Below are 11,482 nucleotides of genomic sequence, written 5' to 3'. Positions count from 1 at the left end.
TAATTGTATTGCTTTTGAAGCCTGATAAAGCAGGGAATGCCTGTGATTCCTATAGACCCCTCTCTATTATCAATATAGATGCCAAAGTTTGGCAAAAATGATTTCCACTGGGCTCCAGCACTTGGTCCCTAAATTGGTCCTGCCGGAACAATCAGGCTTCGTGCCCTCCAGATCCACGACATACAACCTCCGAACTATTTTTTCCACGTTGCATTATTTTGACCGGGATTTTCAGGCGGTGGCTGTGCCGCTCGATGCAGCAAAGGTGTTTGACTCCCTTCAATGGGAGTACATGTTCGCCTTCTTGCTGCGAATGTGCTTATCTCCATTCTTCTTAAAATGGGTACATCTCCTATATGATGCACCGGTTGCGCAGTTTCGGGTTAATGGCTGGGTCTCTGAGGCGTTTCCCATCAGACGGGCACACGTCAGGGATGTCCACCATCGCCAATGCTTTTTTGCATTGGCACTGGAGCCGTTAGCCAATAAGTTGTGGCAGCGACACACCCAGGCGGCGTTGCGGTTCCGTCAACGACCCTTAATTTAGTCCTTATATGCGGACGATATGATGTTATGTGTGTGCGAGCCCGCCACATACTTGTCGGAGCTATTGAGAGAATATGTCCGGTTTGAGCACTTTTCGGGTCTAGGCATTAACTGGGCTAAGTCCACTGTGTTTAAACTGACAGCCGGAACCCAGGAGATTGAAATGGATTTTCCCTTGCAATGGTCAACCGACCCAGTGAAATATTTGGGCATATGGCTACATAGAGACGCTAAGGAGGTCATCTCTGCTAATTACGGTCAAACTGTTGATAAGATCACGGACCAAGCTGCGTGCTGGGCTAAGCTACTTCTCTCTCTTGCGGATCGCATTGCGATAATAAAAATGACATTCTTGCCCAAGCTGTTGTACCTGTTTATAAACATCCCTATCCAATTGAATGTTGCGTCTTTTAGTACGTTGCAGTCGGTCCTGCTCGCGTTCGTTTTTGGGGGGAGGGGGGGGGGACCCTGGTGCTGACTCTAAAGCAGTGGTTTTGAGGCCCCCAACTTCCGTTTATATTACTTTTGCGCTCAGGCACACCATGCGCACTTCTGGTACTTTCCACAGAGGTTTCAGCCACACACGGCGATTGAGGAGGATTCGGTCCTTCCGGTGCCCAGTTGCAGCAGCCCTGATGGGGAGGGGTGGGGGGTCCATGGGGTGAAATCATCCCGGTTCATTGTACAGCAATGGCGTGGAATTCACTCACTAAGAGGGAAGGGGTGGACTACCTCTATGCTCCCAAACTGCTGAATGCGGCGCATCCTGATATATCGGCTGCGTGTGAACAAACTGCCTTGCAAGCGCTGCGTAAGGTAGGGATCACTCACCTTGAGGACCTGTACAATCGGGGTCAGTTCTGGGCGCTTTCGTAGTTGCAGAGTCGCCATGGTGCAGGCCTAATGCTGGGATTTACCTATGTGCGAGTGCGACAAGCAACTTGTGATATCTACCCAGAATTCCCAGCCGAACCACATCCTCTACAGGCACTGCAGGCGTTGCTGGCAGGGAAAGAGCGAGGGGGCCTATTCACTAAATTTACAATGCATTTCTTAGGGAGACTGACCTAGTGGAGTCCCCCTCTTATACCAGATGGCGGCGGTAGCGGGTACCTTTATGACATTGGTTGAATGGAAATTTTGTTGTGAATTGACGGGACGGCTAACGGCGAATTGTAATCTCCGAAAAATCCATTTCAAATATCTACATCAACTCTATTATACCCCGCTTCAGCTACGACGTTTTGGACTAAGGGACAGTGCGTGCTGTGTGCGTTGCGGACAGGATGACACAGATTTCCTGCACCTGGCTTGGTACGGTGCAGGGATCGCTACGTTTTGGGCAAAGGTCACACACGTGCTCACAGAGGTTGTAATGGAACCTGTTGCATGTTTGCCTGCTGTATGTCTGTTGGGATGGGTGTGTAAGCTCAAACCATGTAACAGGAGATTAGTAGCCATCTCCACATTGTTTGCTAAACGAGCTGTAGTGCAGAGGTGGGGGGCTAAAGCCGTTCCAATAGTGAAACAGTGGATCCGCGACTTGTTGTACTGCAGGGACCAGCTGGACACCTATGTGGAAGAACTGCCGGAGGCTTCTCGCCCCAAGGATTTCTAGGCTCCCCTTACGGGGTATTTACTGGGTAAGCCAGACTTATGTTAAGATGTAGTACAAAGAGCTCGGATGTAAATTGAGGGAGACAGGACTGTTTGGCCATATGCTGCATGCACTCTGAAGGGCTATTTTGAAAATTTTGACATGGCATTCCAAGTGGCGTGGTGGGGGGCAGTGGGTGGAGGGACTGATCATGTTGGGTTGTGGTTTAAAACAGAAAAACGGCTTGTATTGATATCTTGTGATGGAAAAAACAAAAAAACTTTATTGGAATACTGCACCCAATGTCGGGGTGTTTTATGTCTTTCCTGTCTACAAGCTGATTAATAAAGATATCTAAAAAAAATAGTATTTGTGAGTACAAAAGTTTTAAATATTAATGAATGATGATATTGCTAACCAAATTTGTCTCTCTTATTGAATTGCTGTTTGCACATTAGTATATATTCACTATGCACAGTCACTTTATGATTTTATTGTACTGCCTTTTAATGTCTTCAAGAGGATATTGTCCTGCGAAATTGCATTGGTAGTCTGTTGATGATAAGTTCCTTAATGCTCCAAAGAGAATTATAAGCTTATAGCCAATTGTTTTTATCTTAAACTACTTTGCACGTTAGTACTTGTTGCACCTTGCACATCCACTTTATGAATCTATTATACTATCTTTACCCCCTGGAGGAATGTTGTTTAAGTACATGAGGTGATTAAGATATCCTTCTTAAGAGTTGGTGATGAATAGCAATTTTAATCCGGAAGCTGTGATGATTATTGTCATTTCTCTTAAGCAGACTTTTTTTAATTTTTTTTTTAAAGACCTTTATTTGTCAGCAAGGAAATACAAACATGGGCCTACAACCATTCCGGCCGGCCGCTAATTAAATCGGAAATAGAGCAATACATTATAGAGAAAGGCAGCGGCACGGAAATCAAAGTCTGAAGAGCGTCCAGGATAGAACACACGCATAAACTCACAATGTGAGAACAAGGATCCAAGAAGGTCCATTTTACAACAAAGAAAAATAAAATTAAAATAAAAATCAATGCCGTACAGTCATACACGCTCCTACGATAGCGAACAAAAAGCAGAAAACCCGCCAGCAGTGCAAATGCATTCGAAATAGTGAGGTGTAGGGCTGTTGGGTCAGGATAGTTATAAAAAACACATAGAGTTCGGTACGAGCTATGCCCCATCCCTCTAAGCGAAACACACTGTAGGAAACATAAAAGACGACTACATCGAAAAGGAAAGACAAAGGGCCATAAAGACAAAGAAAGGACAAATTAACAATCCCATCCCCCTACCCTCCACCCTGCACCCCTGCAGAAGGTTACGGCCTACCCCCCCCCCAGCAGCGTGCCTGTCGCCCTAATTAAGAAACCCGAAATATAGAGAAGAAGAGAGAAAAAAGAAGAAACAATGTTGGAGAAGGGCCATCGACCCGGCCACCCGGCCCTCCCCACACTGCGTGCAATAATCGTCAGATAGCAATGGTAGAAGGACTACGAAAACAAGTAATCATGTATAGCACAATCAATTATACCCCCGCTGAGTGTCCCTTAAATCACCGTCAAACAACAATAAGTCCCACCATGTCCCAAAAGTTCTCACCCCTGGCCTCTTCTAGCCATAGTACCAATGTACATCTCGCTCGCAATCGGCATACAAAATAGCATGAAGGGTTCAAATGTTCCAGGAGGATCGGGAAGTGTTGTTGCTCCATAGGACGTTAGCCACCAGTACCCCGCCGAAGACGTACGGCGGAAGTCTGTCTGTATCAATATCAACACCAATAACAACCTCCAATTCGAACACAGTTGCGCCAGCCATGGAAAGGGAATCACACGATGCGGCAAGCGCTGAAACACCGCTGGGGCAGCCCAAAACACGGATCAACGTCGTTCTGTCACTCGCCAAGCAGACAAGGGCTTCAATGAGTCAATCACATGTGCAACAGATGTACCCACAGCAGTCTCTTGAACCAAGGCTATCAGTGACTCTACGGACTTAAGCGTAGCGGAGGCATTCGTCAGTGGCACAGAGGCTGGCAGATCGGCGCCTACACGAGAATGAACCAAGCCAACGTGGAACGGCGGAGCAACAACAATGGCGGCCATCCTTCTTCCCAGGTCCCGGGCCTCCCGGATCAGGGTCATTTGCAGGGTTGTTAATGCAGCCAATACATCCCTGGACGTGGGCTCTTTCTCATGATGCCAACCCCCGGGTCTCTCTTGTACAGCGGTTTCTCTGCCCGGAGGAAGGGTGCGGAAAAGGGTGTCATCCGCCATCTTAGCCATTACGGCCTCCTCCTTCTCCATCGCACCTCAGGACCGGGCCCCACACCAGGATGTAACAGGATTCACAGGAGGACCCCAAAAGTCAAAGCAGGCATCTCGACGGAGGGTCACCAAAGGGCTAAACAAATTCTCTTCCGCTCCCCGGGAGGCACCCGTCAGTCCCGGGAGAAGTTGTTAATGTCCCGGCATCACACCGAGGGGGGGCCGAGTACCACGGTTTCCCTCCGGTCCTGCTGTGTCGCACTGCCCGCAGAGCAATCTGCTATTCGGAGGAGGTCGGAACTGTCGCCTTTGGCCACGAGATCTCAGGTTCCCTCCGACCGACCCCCCTCCGCAGCCAGAGGCCGCTATTGTCGCAGTCGCGGCCAGATATTCCTCTCACTCGAGATCCCGGTCCCGGCACAATGAAGGCCGCCACACAGTCGGGGGCATTTCTTCGGGTCTACCGCACGGAGAAGCCTCAGGAGCAGACGGTAAGTGAACGGTGTCCTTCGCCTACTTAGATATGCAATTCCTGCACCGGATAATTGCCAGGATATATGTGCGGGGTGAGGGGGCTCACGGAGCCGAGCGTTTATGCAGCCATCTCGGTCGCCATCTTGGCTCCTCCCTTAAGCAGACTTTTTAAAATGAATTTGATATGTATTATGTTTTATGTATCAGGTGCTATTGTTTGTGCTATTGTATTTGGTTGTGTACACTTTGATGGTTATTCATAACCGAATAAAGTATTTTTACTCCTACTACTACTACAGTGGATGCTTTTCAGCAGGTTTTAAAGAATCTTCAGGGCTAAGCATTTCCTCCATTTTCAATAATACAGAGGGTGCTGTCAATGGTGAGAATGTAAAAAGAACAATTGATGGACAGAATGCAGAACAATGTCATACATTCACCCCAGTACAGAGATTTGGGCCTAAATGGATTGTTGTTTTGCTCCCTTGGACATTCCAGTTTGAACCCAGCCATATGTAAATCAGTTTTGACCTTGTGCTCAATGGGAACAGGCCAGCCTGAACTGCCAGGCCAGGTCCTCCCAGGACTGTAAACAAGCATCCAAGGACCGGTTCATCAGCCAGGACAGCTTGACTCCATTGGCATGGAGAGCACGGGATCCACGTCTGGGCATACCCGCCCCACTCGGGGTGACAAATGCAAAAAGAACATTGATTGATGGACAGAATGCCAAACAATGTCATACATTCAGCCTAAATCCATTGTTTTGTTGCTCCTCTAATGGTGAAGAGGCAGAAATGACAGATTGTTCAGGTAACTCCTTTTTGGACAGCTCAACCATGGTTTTCAGGTTTGTTGGAGTTGATAGTAGAAGAAACCTATTTGATTCCTATGTCAGGAGATGTTGGTAGGACCAGGAGTAGAGATTCATCCGTTAGTTGTAGAGGGTTCCTTGAACCTTCTTGTATGGAAGATTTTAGGGGAGGAAAGCAGTATGAAGGTCTTTCAGAACAGGCTCTGGAGTTGCTTAAGGAATCATGGACATGTTGGAGTATGGAGGAAATGGGTTGGTTGGTGCTTGGAGAGAGAAGTGGTTTTTATGAAGGCTTCTCCAATAGTTTTATTGACTTATTTATCAAGTTTGTTTGAGAAGGGATTTTTCTTATACGACTATTAAATGGTGCAGTGGCAGCAGGTCTTGCCCTAGTTGAGGTTTTTTCCCATTGGAAGGCATGTTATGGTTTGTAGAGTGACGAAGGGGATCAAGTTACTGAGGCCTCCTAAACCTAAATATAGTTACCTATGAGACGTAAATTTAATTAAAAAAAGGATAGAAAGCTGGCCTTCTAATTCATTTTTATCCTTACGCCAGTTCAGTAGCAAGATTGCAACACTTTTATGTCTAATCTCCTAATCTCTTTCAGCGGGTATCAGATGTTCGTGCATTGGAGGTAAGTAACAGATTTTATATACCAGATGGGTTGATATTTAACATTCCAAGAAGAACAAAGACAATGTCATTGTCAATTATTTCACCTAGGTTTGATGACTATTCAAAATTATGTGTTGTGTTGTATGTTGTATGAAAGGAATATGAGAGTAGGATGGCTGAATTCATAAAGGATGGAGTGAACCAACTATTTATTTCTTATGTAAAACCATTTAATCCTGTGAGTCCTGCGACTATTGCATGTTGGGTGAGATGGTGCATGTTTGAGTCAGGGGTAGATATGTTGAAGTTTGGAGAAGATTCAGTGAGAGGGGTGATGGCAAGTAAGATATTTACATCTGGATATTGCCTTGAAGAAATTCTGAGGGTGACAGACTGGTCTAATGCTGGTCTATTTCCAAAATGTTACTTAAAGCCTATGGAACATGTTTTAGCGGTGGTGTTATCTCAGCTTTGAACATGCATAATGCTAGCCTCTGGTCTTGTCATGAAATGTAGATTCATCTAGTTTAATGATCAGAGAATCTGGATTTCATTAAAGCCACAGAGGCTAGCATTATATTACCAGGTAGGTTAAGTAAGGGAGGGTTAAGGCTTGGTATTGAAGATTCTGCGTTATTTGAGCTATATACCATTTTGGTATTCTGATTTACATAAATTGTAATATTCATTCTGTGTTATACTGTGTTTTTCCTAGAAAATCCTTAGAGATGGGAAGTGGAAGCAGACAAGAGACTGGAAGATAAGATACATTTTTCTTTTACGATGGTTAAAAGTTCAAGGATATTCCCTTGAAGCAGCTAAGATGGCTGCTTTGCTCTCGTTTATACAGACTGCAGTGGAGTTCTAAATCTGTAATTTTAAGTGTGGTTTAGATATGCTTTAAAGTGCTGCCGTTTGGAGTGGCAATAAAAGGTTATGTATAATGGTAGCCTCCGTGTCTTTACTGAACTCCAGATTCTGTGATCATTAAACTAGGAGAATCTACATTCCCTTGTGTTCTACTGCAGCCTCCCAGATTCTCCTAAAGAACAACTTGAGTGCTAACAGTGTAACGTTTGACAAAAGTATGGCACACTTGAAGCCATGCTGTTGGAATCGTCCTGGTAAAACTTAAAACATTTCGGGCCCTATGTATGAAGCCAATTTACTATCGCAACCGCTGAAATTCGCCGAATTACAGAGTTTAGCAGTGTGCAATGTAGCACACAAAAACCCCCTCGCAAATTAAGGAATCACACATTTTGCGATTTATTTTTTTGCAATTGCATTTAAGGAATTGCAAATTGCGATTCCTTAAATGCAATGTAAGAAGCACATAAGAAAGTGTAATTTGGCCTTAAGGAATCACAAATGACCACCAACTTCAAGTTGGTGGTAAATTGCGCTTTCACTTAAAAATTCACTATTTTGCATTTTTTAAAGTGCCATGTGGTGCACATACATGCCCTTAGGGCATGTATGGTTGCCACATGTGCACACATACACATTTCAGGGGTGCAACAGGGTATCCTTTTGACACCCTGCCACCCTTGAAATTGCCTTCTCAATTTGCGATTCTCTAATTGCTAATCGCGAATTGAGAATGCCTTCCCATTCATTCCTATGGGCCTCCTAGCCCATAAGAATGAATGGGAAGGTATTCCTTATTTGCGAATCTCAATTTGCGATTAGCAAATAAGGAATAAGTGGGATTCGCAAAATTATTAGCAAATCCCACATACATTGCATTTTTCGATTCTCAAATTGCGATTTGCTGAAAATCGCAATTTGAGAATCGCAAAACATTTTAATGCATATGGCCCAAGATTTAGAAAGGAGTTCTCAAATATCTTCCTCTTCTATTTTATTAAAACATTCTGACATGCAGACTGAAGCATGCACTTTCAACAAATGCAAACTGAAACATGCACTTTCAACACCAGCAGCAGACTACCAGTTAACAACATGGTGATCAGCAGTTTTACAAAAGGAGATGATGGACGGAGCGCTGAAACTTTTCAGACACTCACCGCCAGTCACAGATCTGGGTTGAATCCATCATCGTTCTTTAGCTTGCTTCGCCAACTCAGTTCAGACCCAGTTTTATGCAAATCAGTATTGACCCTGTGCCTCATGGGAACAGTCCAGCCTGAACTGCCAAGTCAAGGCTTCCCTGAACCGGAGACAAGCATCCTGGGACCGGTTTCGGGGGTAATCATCACCCAGGCTAGCTTGAATCCAGTGGCAAAGTGAACAAGGGACCCACGTCTGGGCATACCCTGCCAACTTACGGCGCTCCTTCCATCATCTCCTTGCGTTTGCTTTGATCAGCAGTTTCAGTACAGTATTCTATTGAGCAACTAGAGTGCTAACATTCTGAATGTATGCCAAAGGTGCAGCACATATGAACACCATCTTGATGGAATCAAAGTAGGACACTGAAAGCCTTTTCTTCTGAGGATACTTCAGTAAATGATGAAATTAAGGAGTTCAAAACAAATAAGTCTCCCAAGATAGCACTGGAGACAAAAGAGCCCAAATATAGCCCAAATATCACCCAAATGTAGCCCAATGACAGAGGTGTGCAAAACACTTAATGATCTAGTTTTTTTGGAGTTTAATATAGCGCAGACTTGGCTCAAAGGTATTGGAGTGCTTTATATGAGCATCAGTTACATTACACAAGGACACAGTCATTTTGGATTCAGGTATGGGGAGATTAAGTGGCTTGTCCAGACTCACAGGAGTTTGAGCTGACGCTGAAACTCAAACCTGGTTCTCCAGTTGCAAAGTCTGCAGCTCTGGCTGTAACACCCCATCGTCTCCCTTTGGTGTAACATATAATCAAGTGATCAACTGGACAAAAAAACATAAGGATAGCAAATTATTTAAAAGTGCTTTGTTGCTATTTGAGAGCTCAGAAAATATGTTCTTATTTTAGTTGTTTAGAGCACTAACCATAATTTCTACGGGAATAAAACCCTCTCATGGAAGAGGGTGCAGGGGCAACAAGTTGACCGCGCTGTGCAGTGGCAGCACAACGGACCATGAGGGCAGAGAAAAGGGGGGCAGGGGCAGCAAACCAACCATGCAGTACAGGCAAGAGAGGCTGTGGCAATATAAAAGACCATTGAGGGCAGAAGGCGGGGGCAGTGGCAGGACAACCATAGATGCCAACAGAGTCGATTAAGACAGGAGTCTCCAAATATTTTTGAGCCCAAAAGACCTTTATTTTATTTGTCTCCTGCCTAAAATCTCCTCTTTTTCAATGTAAGTCAATGGGGAAAGTCAATTCCTCAGGGTTATTTTAAAAGTCTCTCTCTTACCGAGTTCAAAATGTTAGCAATTTTGGAACATTGGATCCCGGAGAGCAGGAGGAATGTGGTAGGGACACAGACTAGGATAAGAAAGAGCAGGAGGGAGATGGGCCGGGCACCAAAGTGACCTTACAGGGCAGGCAACAGAGGTTGAAGCAGCACAATACATCAAACAGGGCAAGTGGGATGGCAGTGCAACAACCAGACCATGGAAAGCAACAGGAAGGGAACAGGGCCATCCATATGGACAACAGATCGCAGAGAGGAAAGAGGCAAGGGTAGCAAGCTGACCATAGCAGACCGACAGGAGGGACAGTTGTAGCCTAACGGACCATGAAGGGCAGGAGGGAGGGGGCAAGGTAATGACAGCAGACCAAACAAGGCCGGAGGGAGGGGATAGGGGTCTGCACATATAAAACGGAGGGCAGGGGGCAGGAGCAGCAAGCTGACTATGGAGGGCAGGTGGGAAGGGCATTGGAAGCACAACACAACATTGACGGCAAGAGTGAGACTATAGGTATATACATAGATAACGGAGGAAAGGTAGGAGGGGGTCAGGGGCAGCAAGCTGACCACACAGGGCAGGTGGGAGGGACTGTGGCAGCACATAAGACCATGCATGGCAAGCAGGAGGGTTAGTGGCAGCACAGCAGCCACGGTGGGAAAGAGGGAGGAGGCAGGGGCATGCACAAAAGACCATGGAGGACAGAAGCGAGGGGTAGGGGCTGGACACAGACAGAAGAGGGCAGGGGAAGGGTCTTCACAACAGACCATGCAGGGCGGACAGAAGTAGCAGTTGCAGCACAACAGAATGGAGGGCAGAAGGGAGAGCCAGCAAAATGGACGATGGAGGACAGGTGGGAGGGGCTAGGGACATGGAACTTAGGCAGGCACAGTGAAGTTGGCAGGGACAGGCGGCAGTCATCTGATAATGCTAGGCATGTGGGAGGGGCTGTGGCAGCTAAAAAACACTCCGAGTAGATAGGAGGGCAGCAGGTCCATGGAATATGGTGGGCAGAAAGAGGGAGCAGTGGGACATCAGACATCATAGGGCAGAGGGAAACAAAATAAGGAAAGCAAGCTAAGCACAGAGGCTAAGCAAAAGGACAATTATGCTGCATATAATTTGGGACTAGAGGGTAGGCATGAGGAGTGGGCAGGGGCATCGAGCTAAATGGGAGGCAGAGGGTCTGGTGTATGGAATCGGACAACAGAGGGTAGGAGGTGGATGGGGGAGCAAGCTAACTGTTTAGGGCTGGCAGGAAGGGCAGTGGCAGAACAACGGCCATACACCATTGCAATGAGGGAGCAGGGTCATGGATATGGGCAATGGATGGCAAGGAGGAGGGAGAAGGAGCAGCATGCTTGGGTGGGAGCATCAAAATACCAGGCCCTGCATTTCACCCCACCCCCACTGTGCACTACGGTGGGCATCCTATTTCATGTTATAAAAAAACGTCAAAATTCACCAACAAAACCCAAAGGTTACAGGTCGTTATAATTAGGAAATAGAATTGATGTCATCAGTGATATGTTTGCTTGTGTAGTGACTGAATTAGTGAATATGTGTTAGTATATGTATGAGTAATTAAGTGTGTGTGTGTAACTGTATGGGTGAATACGTGGCTGTGTGATTGACTGGGTGAGTGAGTAGGTGTGTGAGTAGCACTATGGGTGACTGATTGAGTGTGTGAGTGGCTGTATGGGTGTATGAGTGGATATGGCAGTGGCTGTAGTAGTAGAAAAGCTTTATTCAATTTCCCAAATTTATAAAATCATAAAAGCAACAATTCATTCAAAAATTCATACAATCAAGCG

The sequence above is a fragment of the Lissotriton helveticus genome, chromosome 5_1 (genome assembly GCF_964261635.1).
Source record: "Lissotriton helveticus chromosome 5_1, aLisHel1.1, whole genome shotgun sequence".
Classification (NCBI taxonomy): Eukaryota; Metazoa; Chordata; class Amphibia; order Caudata; family Salamandridae; genus Lissotriton; species Lissotriton helveticus.
This window is presented reverse-complemented; position numbering follows the sequence as displayed.